The sequence below is a fragment of the Podarcis muralis genome, chromosome 6 (assembly GCF_964188315.1).
Source record: "Podarcis muralis chromosome 6, rPodMur119.hap1.1, whole genome shotgun sequence".
Taxonomy (NCBI): Eukaryota; Metazoa; Chordata; class Lepidosauria; order Squamata; family Lacertidae; genus Podarcis; species Podarcis muralis.
Window position 1 is genome coordinate 9,716,889 of NC_135660.1, and position 16,961 is coordinate 9,733,849.

At 44.8% G+C, this 16,961-nt stretch overlaps 1 pseudogene; it reads right to left on the reverse strand.

Moving 5' to 3' along the window:
* Nucleotides 1-209: 209 nt before the first annotated feature.
* Nucleotides 210-1,317, reverse strand: LOC114596755 (ras-related protein Rab-18-like; annotated as a pseudogene).
* Nucleotides 1,318-16,961: the final 15,644 nt, after the last annotated feature.

Below are 16,961 nucleotides of genomic sequence, written 5' to 3' on the forward strand. Positions count from 1 at the left end.
AAAGAACTGATAAGTTTCAAATTAGGCATGCTAACCATAACACTTTTCAACTGGAAAAGCTGCAGAGCACATTTCCCTAGAAAAATGTTCACTTGCCGTGATACACAAATATGAGCAAACTGCAAGGTCCCTAAAACAGCAGGTGTAAGTTTATGTCCAGAGGGCACCACTATCTTCTTAAATACACAAAAGAACAAGTTTTGGGGGGTTTATAACACGGAATGGTAGTCACCGCAGCTGCTGCTATAGCTCTTTTCATTATTCGACAACCTTACACCTCTGTTTTGGCTTTTGTTTTCCCCACAGTCCTGGGGACTATGATCTTCTCAACAAGCTCCTCAAAAGCACACTGTACACCATCACATGTTTTTGCACTTGCCTCTGTGAACAACATGGAATGTTGTGACCCTCATTTCTGTCAACTTCCCTGTTTTCCTTATCAATGTTGTTTTCTACTAACATTTAAACTAAGAGCCAGTGTGGTGTAGTGGTTAAGAGCGGTAGTCTCGTAATCTGGGGAACCGGGTTCGCGTCTCCGCTCCTCCACATGCAGCTGCTGGGTGACCTTGGGCTAGTCACACTTCTCTGAAGTCACTCAGCCCCACTCACCTCACAGAGTGTTTGTTGTGGGGGAGGAAGGGAAAAGGAGAATGTTAGCCGCTTTGAGACTCCTTCGGGTAGTGATAAAGCAGGATATCAAATCCAAACTCTTCTAAGGCCCGGGGGCCAAATCCGGCCCAATCACCTTCTAAATCTGGCCCATGGATGGTCCGGGAATCAGTGTGTTTTTACATGATTTGAATGTGTCCTTTTATTTAAAATGCATCTCTGGGTTATTTGTGGGGCCTGCCTGGTGTTTTCACATGAGTAGAATGTGTCCTTTGATTTAAAATGCATCTCTGGGTTATTTCTGGGGCTAAGGAATTCGTTCATTCCCCCCCCCTTCAAAATATAGTCCGCCCCCCACAAGGTCTGAGGGACAGTGGACCAGCCCCCTGCTGAAAAGTTTGCTGACCCCTGATTTAAACTATATCATTTCTTGGGCAGTGTGTTTCTAATTCAGTTAGCCAGTTGTCTGGTTTTGCAAAAGTGTCTCTTCTTGTGACATTATAAACTAACAGAACATGCTGTGCTCCTCTGTAATAGCTGGGTGTTAATGTTCTGAACCGTTCCTGACCGGCAGTGTCCCAGATTGCTAGTTGAACCTTATTTCCATCCACAGATACTGTTTTCACTTGCAAGTTGACACCTAGACTTGCCAAAGCCACTCTCGCCGATGATGAGGATCTTCAGCATGGTCAAAATATCCTCGTCCATCCAGAGCCATCTTCCCCGTTGGGCTTAGTGGTGCATTGCACCAGGGCGCTTGCCTCTCAGGGGCGGCCCAGCGAGTGGGGGAGTTGCACGGCTTTGCCGGCGACCTTCCTTTTCCCTTCACTCCCGCCAGCTGTGCCCCGTCAACCATATGGCTGGTGGGCGTGCAGCTTGCCTCCCAAGCCTCTGCGGGAGGAGAGCGATCCCTGCAGAGGCTTGGGAAAAGGTTGACAACTCTGGGAAACGGGGCGGAGGGATCTTTGCACCATGGCGCCGGTTATGCTTAAGACAGCCCAGCGTCCATCCCCAAAACCAGGGGCCTCGGCCCGACCAATCCAGCTCCTCAGGCCCTGCTACACAGACTGCCATGTCTGCCATGTGGGGTTTATTTTCATCAGAGAAATGTTGGAGGCTATGCAATTATTATTATTATTATTATTATTATTATTATTATTATTATTATTATTATTAATACCCCACCCATCTGGCTGGGCTTCCCCAGCCACTCTGGGCGGCTTCCAACAAAATATTAAAATACAGTACTGCATCAAACATTAAAAGCTTCCCTAAACAGGGCTGCCTTCAGATGTCTTCTAAAAGTCTGGTAGTTGCTCTCTTTGGTCCATGGGGTAACGAAGAGTCGGACACGACTAAACGACTAAACAACAACAACAAGTTGCTCTCTTTGACATATGGTGGGAGGGCGTTCCACAGGGCGGGTGCCACTACCGAGAAGGCCCTCTGCCTGGTTCCCTGTAACTTGGTTTCTTGCAGTGAGGGAACCGTCAGAAGGCCCTTGGCGCTGGACCTCAGTGTCCAGGCAGAACGATGGGGATGGAGACGCTCCTTCAGATAGCTTTATAGCTTTATAGGACCCAGTGGAACCCTATTGGCCTGTTGTGTCACCTGATCCCTGATGAATTGGAGACTGCAACACCCCCCCCCCCCTTTGGTTATCTGGGTGGCATTGGTAAGTAAGGAGCAGTCAAGCAGCACCTTCTTCTAGCAAGATTATTTAGAAAGCAAGGTTCCTGGTTCTCGCTGCTGCACTTGGCAATTCAAGACCCCTGCTGCCTTCTGTGAAGACTGTGAGATAAAGGCTGCAGGTTCATAAACTTACTGTCACCTGCCCAAATCTGTTGGGATTTTTGTTCTTCCAAAAGACAAAGAATATGCCTGATCAATGTCTTTCTTTGTATCAAGGTTGGGGGATCCTGTTGAGACCAAGGGCAACCTTTCCTCCTGGGCAACCTTCCAGGGGCCAGAGGCAAAAGTTGGTGGAGCAATGAATTCAAATGTTTTATTTGTGCAGTTGGTTAGTTTTGCACATAGTGGTATATCTTTCTGCATCCTCCACCCAGGCAAACAAGAGATGTTATCAGAATCAGAGGCGCTAACTTCCTAGGAACACTGAGGGGGCCCACGTGACGTCAAAAATGGGGGAGGTGGCTCCCTCCAAAAAATAAATTAAAAAATGGAGGCAGCGCACAGAGCCTTGGCCCCCTGGAGCCAGAGGGAAGGTCATCTGCCAAGGCTGTTTTGTGATGGCTTCATTTTTTTTTAATGCTTATATCCATCAGATTGTTGAGCAACCGAGGCTTCCAAGTTTCTGTTCATCTGATATTTCAGCCACTTTGCTGCTGCTATTACAATACACAGATGACATGGCTCAGCTATCCATTATTCCTCAGAAACGACTTAAAGAGCTGCTTATAGAACTTGGAACTCATATCAAAAGAATTCTAAGTTGTAAAGTATGAGAAGACTAAAGTGGTCCTTTTTGGCAAGCATCCTATTAGATGCAAACTGTATTTGCATAGCCATGATACTGACCAAGTGCCAAACTCAAAATATTTGGGAACTTGTCATTGTGGGAAAGTCCCCATACGACCAGCGGTGATTAGTGTCCAATGGGACTTGTGGGGTGTGAGGCAGGAGGCTGACACTAGGTGGAGTCAGAGGCACTGATAGGCACAGCCAATGAATTCTAGTGCAGGAAGAGGAAGGAGGAGGCTGGTAGGCAGTACAACGCCTTGGATTGCTTCTAAGTAACAAACCTAGACAGCATCTTAAAAAGCAGAGACATCACCTTGTCGACAAAGGTCCGTATAGTTAAAGCTATGGTTTTCCCAGTAGTGATGTATGGAAGTGAGAGCTGGACCATAAAGAAGGCTGATCACCGAAGAATTGATACTTTTGAATTATGGTGCTGGAGGAGATTCTTGAGAGTCCCATGGACTGCAAGAAGATCAAACCTATCCATTCTGAAGGAAATCAGCCCTAAGTGCTCACTGGAAGGACAGATCCTGAAGCTGAGGCTCCAATACTTTGGCCACCTCATGAGAAGAGAAGACTCCCTGGAAAAGACCCTGATGTTGGGAAAGATGGAGGGCACAAGGAGAAGGGGACGACAGAGGATGAGATGGTTGGACAGTGTTCTCGAAACTACGAACATGAGTTTGACCAAACTGTGGGAGGCAGTGGAAGACAGAAGTGCCTGGCGTGCTCTGGTCCAGGGGGTCACGAAGACTAAACGGCTAAACAACAACAACAAAGCAGGCAGGTGAGGGACCAGCTTCCCTGCTTATGGCCTTTAGTATTCTGACATCAGGCTCCCGATATTTTTCCCCCAAGAAAAGGGTGATTATCTAGTTCAGTGTTTCCCAACCTTGTGCCTCCAGCTGTTTTTGGCCTACAATTCCCATCATCCCTTGCCACTGGTCTTGCTAGTCAGGGATGATGGGAGTTGTAGGCCAAAAACATCTGGAGGCACAAGGTTGGGAAACACTGATCTAGTTTATCCTAAGCATTTTAAGTCCTTTGTGGAAAAAGTATTCCACAATTCTATGATTTGAAGCACTTGCCCACATTTTATGTGGTGCTAAGACAGAGCTGAAGTGAATTCCATGGAAGTTATTCAAATCTGGATCTTGAAAACACATTAGTTTCTATGTGTTCACATTAGTACCCCTTTCTTGGGGTACCCACCACTCCAATGATTGATGCCAAAGCTGGCCTCCCTTCTCTTAAGGCCAGTAATACAGTGGTACCTCAGGTTAAGTACTTAATTCATTCCGGAGGTCCGTTCTTAACCTGAAACTGTTCTTAACCTGAAGCACCACTTTAGCTAATGGGGCCTCCTCCTGCTGCCGCGCCGCCGGAGCACAATTTCTGTTCTCATCCTGAAGCAAAGTTTTTAACCTGAAGCACTATTTCTGGGTTAGCGGAGTCTGTAACCTGAAGCGTATGTAACTGAGGTACCACTGTATACACAAAGCACTGCCTATGAACCACGAACGATTAAACCGATACCACGTTCCCTAAACCAGGTCTAGCTGAGTGCCAGCATTTTTAATGGGTTTTAGTTTCCCTCATGGCATTATCCGTGTAAATTTAGCCATGCTCTGTTGCAACTGGAGCACTGGAATCTGCATTATACTAAGTATAGGTCCATCAAGTATTGGTCCATCAAGGTTAGTACTGTCTGCACTGGCTGGTAGCTGATCTGCAGGGTTTCAGGCAGGGGGTGTCTAGGAGTGGTTGAAGAATCAATCTCTCTTCCCAGGGAATTCTGGGAATTGTCACTCTCTGGGGGGACAGGGGTATTTCTCTGGGGGAAGCCATGTATATTTGAAGCCGCATCATAGTATAACACCGGTCTTGAAGGACCTACATTGGCTCCCAGTACGTTTCCGAGCACGATTCAAAGTGTTGGTGCTGACCTTTAAAGCCCTAAATGGCCTCGGTCCAGTATACCTGAAGGAGCGTCTCCACCCCCATCGTTCTGCCCGGACGCTGAGGTCCAGCGCCGAGGGCCTTCTGGCGGTTCCCTCATTGCGAGAAGCAAAGCTACAGAGAACCAGGCAGAGGGCCTTCTCAGTAGTGGCGCCCGCCCTGTGGAACGCCCTTCCAGCAGATGTCAAAGCGATAAACAACTACCTGACATTCAGAAGACATCTTAAGGCAGCCCTGTTCAGGGAAGTTTTTAACGTGTGATATTTTACTGTATTTGTGGTTTTTATGGAAGCCGCCCAGAGTGGCTGGGGAGGCCCAGCCAGATGGGCGGGGTATAAATAAATTATTATTATTATTATTATTATTATTATTATTATTATTATTATGCTTTAAACAGAATAGTAGAAGCCTCTTTTGTAGAGGAAGCAAGCTTGGATAAATCGGAGGGCAAGTTTGGGCACAGCCCCTAATGTGGTAAATAATGTTATTTATTATACTGTTCATTTTGCAGTAACCCAAGGACTAAATTTCATTTCAGGAGTTTCTTTTTTGGATTTTTTTTAAAAGATCAGCCCCCCGCAATCATACCATAATCATATATAACCTACAGAATTTCTGTATTTTCTGTTGCGGCTTGCAAATCATGACATAAATTCACCGAGATGTAAAATTGCTCTTGCCTGTGTAGGTGATCATTTGATAAAAACTGTTTTTGTTTCAGGATTCCTGTTAGACAGTTCGTGCTTTTTCCGTTACTTTTTTTTTTAATGTCCAAAAGTCTCTGCGTTTCATGTGCATATTTTATTTGCACTAAAGTTAAAGTGCTTCAGGTTTTTTTTTTATCAACTTTAATGGGATTGTATATTGTGCTGTCATATGTGCAGCACGCTTGAGTTAACAGATAGTTTATGCAAAAAAAGAAAAGCAGAAGAAAAGCAAAGAAAAGCAAGCAGTTGTCACATTTTTGGGAGATTTCTTAAGCCAGCCTGTTTGTGTGTGTGCTCACACGCGCATTAACCTGCTTGTGAGATTATGGGCTGAGATCCTAAGCTTCCTCATCACACCTAAGTTACATTGAAATGAATGAGATTTCCTTCCAAGTAATTACGCCCAGGATCAGGGTGTAAGAAAAGCCGACTGCTGGGTTGCCTTCCGAAGAGGAAGACGCTGTAATTTGCTTTGGCTGAGGACAGCTGCTATGTAAGAGACATACCCGTCCTCTTGTGTGCCACCAGCCGAATCTGCAGGTGGCGGCTGCCGCTGTGCTTGGCTGAATGAGGGTCTCTGTGAGTTCCTGAACATATGATCAGCCATTCCTCTTGCACAACAAGGGGGCATTTTCCCCTCTGCCTGGATTCGATATCCGCATGCATCTGTGCACTTTGCTGGTGCCGGGAGGTGCCCGCAGTAATTATTCTTTATCATTTGAGCAGGCAGCCATCACATTTCTATCACTTATAAATAGCACAGTCAAAATGTCCTCCTACTGCACGGAGGTTTTGGACGCTTGACATTTCAGAACTTCATAAAGGAGTTGATTATAAATACACATATACACCAACACACCCCTTGCATGGCAAGTACCCTCCCCCCTTGTGAAATGAAGACACCGGACACATTATTTTAAGGTCAATGGGTGTAAAAGGCCACAACTTTACTGATTACAGGAATTGAAAGATATTGGCCTTAGGCATTAGCTCCTATTGACTACCCGGCACGGTGACCGGGAAGGGTTAACCACCAGCCGGGGGAGTCCTGTTGAAGTACGCCAACTAGGATCCCCCAGGTGTCACCGCTCGGGGGCGTGCCTTAGGCCCTCACCTCCCTAGGTTTCAGACAGGGCAAAGCCCCCTGGAGTCCTCTACCGGACTACCCCTTTTCTTTGGGGGAAGGTGATGGCGCTTCCTTCCCCCTTCATTTGCATAACAATAACCCCTGCCAATGCCTAACCGCCACTCGAGGAAGAGGGCGGTCCCCGGGCGCGCAAGCCTTAAATGCCCTAGGCCACGCCTCCGCAGCCCGCCGATTGGCTGGTCGGGTCGGTGACGCACCCAAGGATTCCCCTGCTCTCGCGGGGGCTGAGAGCCAGACCCCGCGTGCGTGGGGAGGGGGTGGGCCCGCAACCCCACCTCCTCTTCAGCTCGGAAGTGGCTTTCTCTCATTATGGCCGACCACACTAGGAATGGGCAAATCCTGTCCACTTTGGTTAATGTCAACGTCTCATTTCTCCCCACCTTTACTTCGGTTCTCCCCATTTCTGCAGGAGTTTGTGAATAAGTTTTTAAAACCTGTATGCGTTTTCAATTGCATTGCACCTAACATTTATGTTCCTGTATGCAATTTTGCCTGATGTACACATTTTTGCAAGGGATTCTTCCAAAGAAGGATGCATTTCAGTACATTATTTCCACCAATATAAACTGCCTTTTTTGTTGTTGCAGACTTTCCCTTTCATAATTGCTTTTTTTTTGTCTGCATTGGGGAATTCCAGGGAACTGCAGTTTTGGAATAAGAGCCTGGGAGCTACAAATTGGAAGTTTTCGTGTTTACCTATGGTTCTCATTTAGTTTTAAATATCGGATTGTTTTGATCGATGGGTTGTTTAGTTGATTATCACAAAAACCACTTTGTGGCCATTTATGGTAAAAAGCAGTGTATAAAATAAATAAATAACAATCTACAGCTCAGTTTAAACAAGGGGGTGGGTGGGAATACCATTTCGCTTCCTGACCAAGTCTTGCAGCTTCATCCTCTATGAGCTCTCCAGTTTCCAAACTTTTCCTTTCTCTCCATCTGCAAATATCGCTTTAAAACCCCCCTCAAAAGTAGCATCTTTCTCCCGACAGATCTGCACATTAGGTAGAATTTCTAGGTTTTCCTAACAGAACTGCAGTTGCTGGATTCCTTGGGAAGATGGAATAATCATCAAATAATGGCAGATGAAGCTGATGGACTACATGGAGTTGGCGGAAATGACCGGCAGAATCCGAGACCAGGGAGAAGAGTCGGTGGAAGAAGACTGGAAAAAATTTAAAGTATATTTACAGAAATACTGTAAAATTAATGAATGTTAGAAGGATGCTGGAAAGAAGTTATTTGGCTTTAGCAGAAATGTTATAAAGAATTAAGTAAGAATAGATTGATAATGGGTAAAGGTGTAAAATGCAAAGCTAAATGGCGTTAAGATAAATTATGGAACTAGATTTGTGAAAGATGGAAAGGACTTGGGGGAAAAATTAACTGAACTAGAATACAAAAAAGGGAGGTGTGAGGAAGTCAAGGAAAGAAGCAGATGAAAGATAAGGATAAAAATATTGGTTTTTTTATTTTTTTATTTTTAAAATGTTTTTGCCTTTTAAATGTTTTTGTTTTTTAATGTTTTGATGTACTGTTGGTGTTTTTTCTTATTGTATTTTTTCTTTTTTTATGTATTTTTGAAACTTTTTAACTTTTTATTGTGTGTTTTTCTTTTTTCTGTATTTGTCAAACTTGTATAAATATTTTTTTAAAAAATAATAATCATCAAATAAACTTTCTGTGAAGTCAGTCACACACACAACCCAAGGAAGGGGACTAGGAGCAAAAACATGATGTGGCGAAGAAGAGGCGAAGCGATGAGCAGTAGAGACCAGTGGGGCAGTGCGGGTGGCGTTGAATTGTTCACCTGAGGAGGAGCATCAAAGCATCAGCTTTGGGTGCAGCATATCAGTTTGTGCAAACTTTGGAATGAATTTCTTGCTGAGCTGTTTCCTCAGGCACCCCTCACTCTGAGGTAGCCCAGGATCACGTGGCAGTGAATGTGGCAATTTCACAATGACACATAGTCAATCAGATGTGCCAAGATGCTCGTATGTCGCTGAAGGCCAAAAAAGTCAGTTAAGAGTAAAGACAAAGAGCACAATTCAAAGTGTTGGTGCTGACCTTTAAAGCCCTAAACGGCCTCGGCCCAGTATACCTGAAGGAGCGTCTCCACCCCCATTGTTCAAACCGAACACTGAGGTCCAGCTCTGAGGGCCTTCTGGCAGTTCCCTCACTGTGAGAAGCCAAGTTACAGGGAACCAGGCAGAGGGCCTTCTTGGTAGTGGCACCCACCCTGTGGAACGCCCTCCCACCAGATGTCAAAGAGAAAAACAACTGCCTGACAATTAGAAGACATCTGAAGGCAGCCCTGTTCAGGGAAATTTTTAACGTGTGACATTTTAACGTATTTTAAATCTTTGTTGGAAGCCGCCCAGAGTGGCTGGGGAAACCCAGCCAGATGGGCGGGGTACAAATAATTTATTATTATTATTATTATTATTATTATTATTATTATTATTATTATTATTATAGTGGTACCTCAGGTTAAGTACTTAATTCGTTCCGGAGGTCCATACTTAACCTGAAACTGTTCTTAACCTGAAGCACCAGTTTACCTAATGGGGCCTTCTGCTGCCACCACCGCGCTGCCGGAGCACAATTTCTGTTCTCATCCTGCAGCAAAGTTTTTAACCCGAGGTACTATTTCTGGGTTAGCGGAGTGTGTAACCTGAAGCGAATGTAATCTGAAGTGTATGTAACCCGAGGTACCACTGTATTATTAAAGGCAAAGTCACGTTGTGGGTGATCCTAGTTAATCACCATGGGTCATCTAGTGACTGTTCTGATATCACAAGCCTACACAGCCAATCAGTTTTGGCTACATGCTACCATTATTGAAAGCAAACAAAGTCAGTGCAGACTGAGGGCCATGATTCCTGAATCGCAGAATCGTAGACTTGCAGAGTTGGAAGGGACCCTGAGGTTAGGTGAATATTTTCAAAAACAATTACCAATTGTGCATGGGGATGAACACTCCCCAACCCCAACCCCCCCCCCCAGCTCTGAAGAACTTGTGATTCACTGAGCCCAGTCCAGCAGCTATCTATTATAGCCTGCCAAGAGCTTGCCCCATTCATCTCCCAACCCCTGTTTTTTTTGCAATCGCAGCAGACAGCGCAAAACAGGGGTCTCATTCAGCCTCTAACAAGCTGCCATGCATGGCAGATGGGCTCTGTTTGGTTTGGTAGGTCACAAGCTGAGCATGGCAAATCCTTGCTGCTGTGAGTAACCCGGAGTACTGGGTGGCAAGTATTACAAACTTACGACAAAAACCAGTTGGAGGCTGTACAAGCGAAGAGAGACAACAAGGAAAGAAAAAGACTGTTACATTCCTGGAGCAAATTGCAATTAAAGCAAAAAATCCCAGGGTAGGAAATGAAGAGAGAGAGAGAGAGAGAGAGAGAGAGAGAGAGAGAGAGAGAGAGAGAGAGGGAATGAGAGAGAGGGAATGAGAGGACCAGAAAAAGAAATTCCTGGTTTCCCCCCCTTCAGTTGAAAATTACTGTAGCCATTTCTCTGGCCGCTTCACGCTCATCCACTTGTCTGAAGCAAATAATTCTCCTTATTTCTGTTGACAAATATCTTTTAAAAAATAAAAATCTCCTCATCTTTATCATGACGGGTGAGTTGCTTTGCACCTGGGCTGGCAAATTGTCTTGACAGCTCTGTACGGGTGAATGAGTCATTGGGGCCCTGTGGTATTCATGCGTTGCCGCGAAAGCGACGCAGAGCCTTAAATGACTGTAGTTAATAAAAGCAAGATCCTGTGACAGAGAGCAAAATACACCAAAGGTGCAATTAAAGCCTGTGTATTTGTTGAGTAATGGGCACGAGGCTAATTAATATCCTGCTGCCTCCCTTGGGGATTAAAAAACACACACACCACACAACTAAATGAAAAGTTGGTACGGAGCTGAGATGAGTCACTCTCATCAAAAATTCATTCAAATATTGAAGTATATCTTTACATTCTGCACACACACACACACACCCCCGCCCTGCATGTATACATTGAACATGGTGGAAAATGGGGAAAGTCCTTTAGGGTGAAAGGAGGAGATGGCCCCGCCAATCAGGGGGCTGCAGTTTTGTAAAAATCACCAGCCCTTTCAGAGAGCTTTGAGGAGGTGGGTTGTCATAGGAATCTGAAGATCCTTGACAAAGATGGTGTTTTGCAGTTTCTGCCATTTGTACAGTGGTTTCAAGGGCCACTTTATGTAGCCGCAGTCCTTAAAACAGCCCCGTAAACAAAGCCGGTGTTCTTCTCTCCCATTTTTCAGATGGGAAGACTGAAGCTGGGAGAGAGTGTCTTGGCTAAGGTGGCTGACATCTGTCTGTCTTGAGAGACAATGGAGGAGTGTATCTTTGGGGGGTGAAGTGAAATAGTTGGAAAGTTGCAGCGCCTGCTGTGGCTGTAGAGACTGATATGGGAGAGACATGTTTTGTTGCAGCTGGGGCAGAGGAAGGCGCACAGTTGTGCTGCTGCAGATGCACCAGGGCGTTTCTTTGTGCTCTTCCCAACGGTGATTCCTCCTCTGGTCATGGTTATGGATGCACAACCTCTCTTTTACTGCTGTCATCTGCAAGGGATTCCCAACATTTTCAGCCTTCATGTCACATTTGCAGACATCTTTGTAATGCAGAGTTGGTCTGCCAACGGGCTAAGGTCAGTTAGTAAGTTTATGGCAGAGACAAGATCTGAGCTGGCGACCTGCCTTGAGTGCTGTGCAGGACTGGGGATGGGGAATAATAATAATAATAATAATAATAATAATAATAATAATTTATTTATACCCCGCCCATCTGGCTGGGTCCCCCCCAGTCACTCTGGGCGGCTTCCAACAAAACACTAAAATACAATAACCTATTAAATATTAAAAGCATCCCAAAAAACAGGGCTGCCTTTAGTTGTCTTCTAAAAGTTTGGTAGTTATTTTTCTTTTTGACATCTGGTGGGAGGGCGTTCCACAGGGCGGGTGCCACTACCGAGAAGGCCCTCTGCCTGGTTCCCTGTAACTTGGCTTCTCGCAATGAGGGAACCGCCAGAAGGCCCTCGGCGCTGGGCCTCAGTGTCCGGGCAGAATGATGGGGGTGGAGACGCTCCTTCAGGTATACTGGGCCGAGGCCATTTATGGCTTTAAAGGCAAAATATAGGAAGCTGCCTTATACGGACACAAAGCATAAGTCCATCTAAGTCAGTATTGTCTATAGCAGGGGTCAGCAAACTTTTCCAGCAGGGGGCCGGTCCACCGTCCCTCAGACCGTGTGCAGGGCCGGCCTATATTTTGAAAAAAACAACAACGAATTCCTACAGTATGTCCCACAAATAACCCAGAGATGCATTTTAAATAAAAGCACACATTCTACTCATGTAAAAACACACTGATTCCCAGACTGTCCGCAGGCTGGATTTAGAAAGTGATTGGGCCGGATCCGGCCCCTGGGCCTTAGGTTGCCTACCCATGGTCTACACCAGGCATGTCCAACAGATAGGTCGTGATCTACCGGTAGATCACTGGATGTCTGTGGTAGATCACTGGTAGATCACTGGCTCCCCATAAAGAAGCTCAATAGCTTTGGTGCCCCTAAAAAAAGCTAAACAACTTTGACCTGAACCCCTAAAAAACCAGCTTTCCTCCTTCCTAGAAAAAAGCTCAACTTCGACCTGAACCACCCAAAAAGGCGTAGATCACTGCCAGTTTTTAACTCTGTGGGTAGATCGCAGTCTCTTGGGAGTTGGCCACCCCTGGTCTACATTGACTGGCAGTGTCCAGCTTATTTTGTTAGTTGCTTTGTTAATAGTTGTCTACAGAAGGTGGTTGTTTCACTGATGATTTGTCAGTTATTCTATAATTGCGATGTTCCGTTAGCTTACTGTAATTTATTGTTGCTGAGCCGCTTTGTGACTGGCGTGCGTGAAAAGCGGCATGAAATATTAAAAAATGAAATGACATGCCCATCTTCCTGCGTATCACAGTTCTGAGGCGTATCTACCCAGACCACCTCCCTCTGGCTGCTATTAATAACTGTTGTTAATAAGTATTACCTAATTTAATTGCCGGTGTTATTGACTGATAGATGAAAACAACAGGTATGTAAATAGAACAGCAATACATGCATGATATATAAGCACTGAGTTAGTGTTATGTATAGCATGGACCTAGACAGCATCTTAAAAAGTAGAGACATCACCTTGCCAACTAAGGTCCGTATAGTAAAAGCTATGGTTTTCCCAGTAGTGATGTGTGGAAGTGAGAGCTGGACCATAAAGAAGGCTGATCGCCGAAGAATTGATGCTTTTGAATTATGGTGCTGGAGGAAACTCTTGAGAGTCCCATGGACTGCAAGAAGATCAAACGCATCCATTCTGAAGGAAATCAGCCCTGAGTGCTCACTGGAAGGACAGATCGTGAAGCTGAGGCTCCAATACTTTGGCCACCTCATGAGAAGAGAAGACTCCCTGGAAAAGACCCTGATGTTGGGAAAGATTGAGGGCACAAGGAGAAGGGGATGACAGAGGACGAGATGGTTGGACAGTGTTCTCGAAGCTACCAGCATGAGTTTAACCAAACTGCGGGAGGCAGTGGAAGACAGGAGTGCCTGGCGTGCTCTGGTCCATGGGGTCACGAAGAGTCGGACATGACTAAACGACTAAACAACAACAACAACAAATAGCATGGGCCAAAGAAAGTAATCAGCAGCTGGATACACAAACTTGTGGAAGAGATAGGCATGGAAAGGTGACAGTGAAACTGAAGGGGAATTCAGGTGCTGATGTCTGTCAGCACCACATTGATGTCTGTGGGATGTGCATTCCTATCCACAGTGAGCTCATATGGTGAATAAACATGTACCAGCCCAACGCTATAATGTACAGTACGTTAGTTTGTGCAACAACTTTTTGGGGGGAAACAGAAAAATGACAGTCCTTCATGCACATCTGTTGTTGAGAAAAGCAACACTATTCCCCCCCCCCCATTTCATTCCACTTTTAATTTGTACACCGCCTTTCTGTGTACACAAGGCCGTTTACAAGCTTAATAATAATAATAATAATAATAATAATAATAATAATAATAATACTTTATTATTTATACCCCGCCCAATCTGGCTGGGTTTCACCAGCCACTCTGGGTGGCTTCCAGCAAAATATTAAAATACAACAATTCATCAAATATTAAAAGCTTCCCTAAACAGGGTTGCCTCTAAAAGTCAGATAGTTGCTTATTTCTCTGACATCTGAAGAAACAACAAAGATCATACACCTTATAACAATGTGGTTCAATACAAAAAAGGGCATCTTAAAAACACAGCTTTAAAATAAACAACTAATATCAAATAAAGTGATAGTTAATAATCCGTTAACATATAATAGTACCCAATAACATCAAATTTCAGCAGATAATAATTAAACAGATATTCACTCTTAATAATCTTAGTTACAGATAGGTAGCCGTGTTGGTCTGCCATAGTCAAAACAAAACAAAATTCCTTCCAGTAGCACCTTAAAGACCAACTAAGTTAGTTCTTGGTATGAGCTTTCGTGTGCATGCATACTTCTTCAGATACACTGAAACAGAAGTTGCCAGATCCTTCTATATAGTGAGAAGGTGGGGAGGGGTATTACTCAGAAGGGTGGTGGGAATGGGTGATTGGCTCATCACAGCTATCTTTAAGGTGCTACTGGAAGGAATTTTTTTTGTTTTAATAATCTTAGTTACTAAACTATAGTCAATGAAAATAACAGCAGGTCACAGTGCATAAAGTACCACAATACATACAGAACCATGCGGAAGGCTCAAACAAAGACAAGCAACTTATAAAATTGTCATTTTTAAAATAAAATGCTTGAACTCCTTTCTTCCCAGCTTCTTCTACTGTTCTTAAATACATATTCTGGGAAAGGTGATGTCCCGACCTGGTTGTGGATGCAGAGGAATGGTGGGAGCAACCATCAGAGCCTGGGGATTGGTAGTGGGATGGTGATGAGAGGTCAGAGGAAGAAGAGGGAGCAGAGTGGAAAGAGGAGGTTTTGGAAGCTGAAGAGGCGACTGGGCTTAGTGAGTGGGGGGAGTCTGTGACAGAGAGAAGTCCAGAAGAGGAGGGAGAAAAGTTGGTGAAGAGGCGCAAGTGTCTCCCTCTCCTGCTGTGACAAGCTCCCCTCACTGCTGGTCTCCTAGGACCAGGAGAGGCATATTTCTCCTTCTTCTATCAAAAACCACCCACTTGTCCATTGAGAAAATAAGCAAAATGATCAGCTGTCGCAAATTGCATAGGCCAACATTCTGGAAGTTGCCTGAACAGAAATCCCAAACTCAGTGTGGAACTTGAGGACGCCTGCTCACTTCCTCAGCGAGCTCAAACCATTAAATAACACATTGACTGGTGTGCTGCTTCCTTGTTTTGTAGGTTGCCCATCTCTGCCAGCCTGCGCTGCACCACACCCACCTTGCCAGGGAAAGCTGATCCCTTGGAAAGGGGTCTGAGAGAGACAGCGCTGGACATGGAGGAGGCGGAAGTGGCATGCTGTAGCCTGGCATTGTTTGCCGTCAACCACCTAGTAAAATAAAATTAAATTAACATCTCTTTTGTGAGCGAGGACCCCAACACTTGAATTCCTGTTCACCTTGCCAGTCGCCCGTGCCCTGCCAACAACAAAAGGTTTTTAAGCTAGAAATGGGCCTATTTAGCTTCCATTAATCATTCATACTGTTCAAACACATCATCCTGTAACTGAAGAGGGGTTAATGGTGGCTAAGCTTGGGGCTGTTGTCAAAAGTAGGTTTAACTTTCTATGAACTCGCTGGACACAAAGAATGCAACCTGCTTACTATTCCGAATGTCACCAGCTAGCAGCAAACCGATGATTACTAATGGTAATTAAATACCTCTGAAGCCATTTGTACCAATAACAAAGGGTTACTGTCAGAACTTGAATGAGGTCCATCTGCCTATTTGGAAAGGACGTTAACACCATGTAAGTGATAAAACAGATGGCATCCCCCAAAAGAAATGGTTTGTTTGGTTATCAAAGATTTGTTATTAAAGCCTCTGGATTTACTCGAGTCTCCTTCAGAGGCAAAATGTTAACAGTTTAGTTGTTGAATGACCACTTAGTCATTTGTTCATCTTCTGCAGAGGGTATCGAAGGAAGATGTCGGCTGAACACACAACGGCATGTCTTGGAACCACTGATTGATTCATTGGGGAAATGGCAATTTGTCCACTTAACTGTAAGTTCCTACTGTAGGTTTAGAATCTGGAAGAGAGGCAACTTTCTGATGCAATTATCTATAAGTTATTAAGTATTATTATTGTTTTACATTCACTCATCGCTTTTCACAAGATGTCTCAAAGGGAAAAGTTAAAAGTAAAGGACCCCTGAAAGTTAAGTCCAGTCGCGAACGACTCTGGGGTTGCAGCGCTCATCTCGCTTTACCTGCCGAGGGAGCCGGCGTTTGTCCGCAGACAGTTATTCTGGGTCATGTGGCCAACATGACTAAGCCACTTCTGGTGAACCAGAGCAGCGCACGGAAACGCCGTTTACCTTCCCGCCGGAGCGGTACCTGTTTATCTACTTGCACTTTGACGTGCTTTCGAACTGCTAGGTTGGCAGGAGCTAGGACCGAGCAACGGGAGCTCACCCCATTGCGGGGATTCGAACTGCTGACCTTCTGATCGGCAAGTCCTAGGCTCTGTGGTTTAGACCACAGCGCCGCCCACGTCCCCTATACAAATCCATGAAATACAAAAAAAGCCTGACATCATTTTAAAATGAAAACTCACATGGGGGAAAAATCACATTACAGTGGAATAATGCTCTCAAAAGTGCTCTCATCCAACAAGAACAAATTCTACCCTCCCCTAATGAAAGATGGACATCACAAAGCGGGCAAGAAATCATACCATGGTATGATCTAAGTTAATGACCAAAAGCCGAGGCAAACAGGTACATCTTAGCCTCATGCCTGTATGTATAACTGTTTCTAGATGATTGTAGCCAAGTGGTATACAAGCTGTTAAAATAAATAAATCAAAGCTGGCAATGAAGG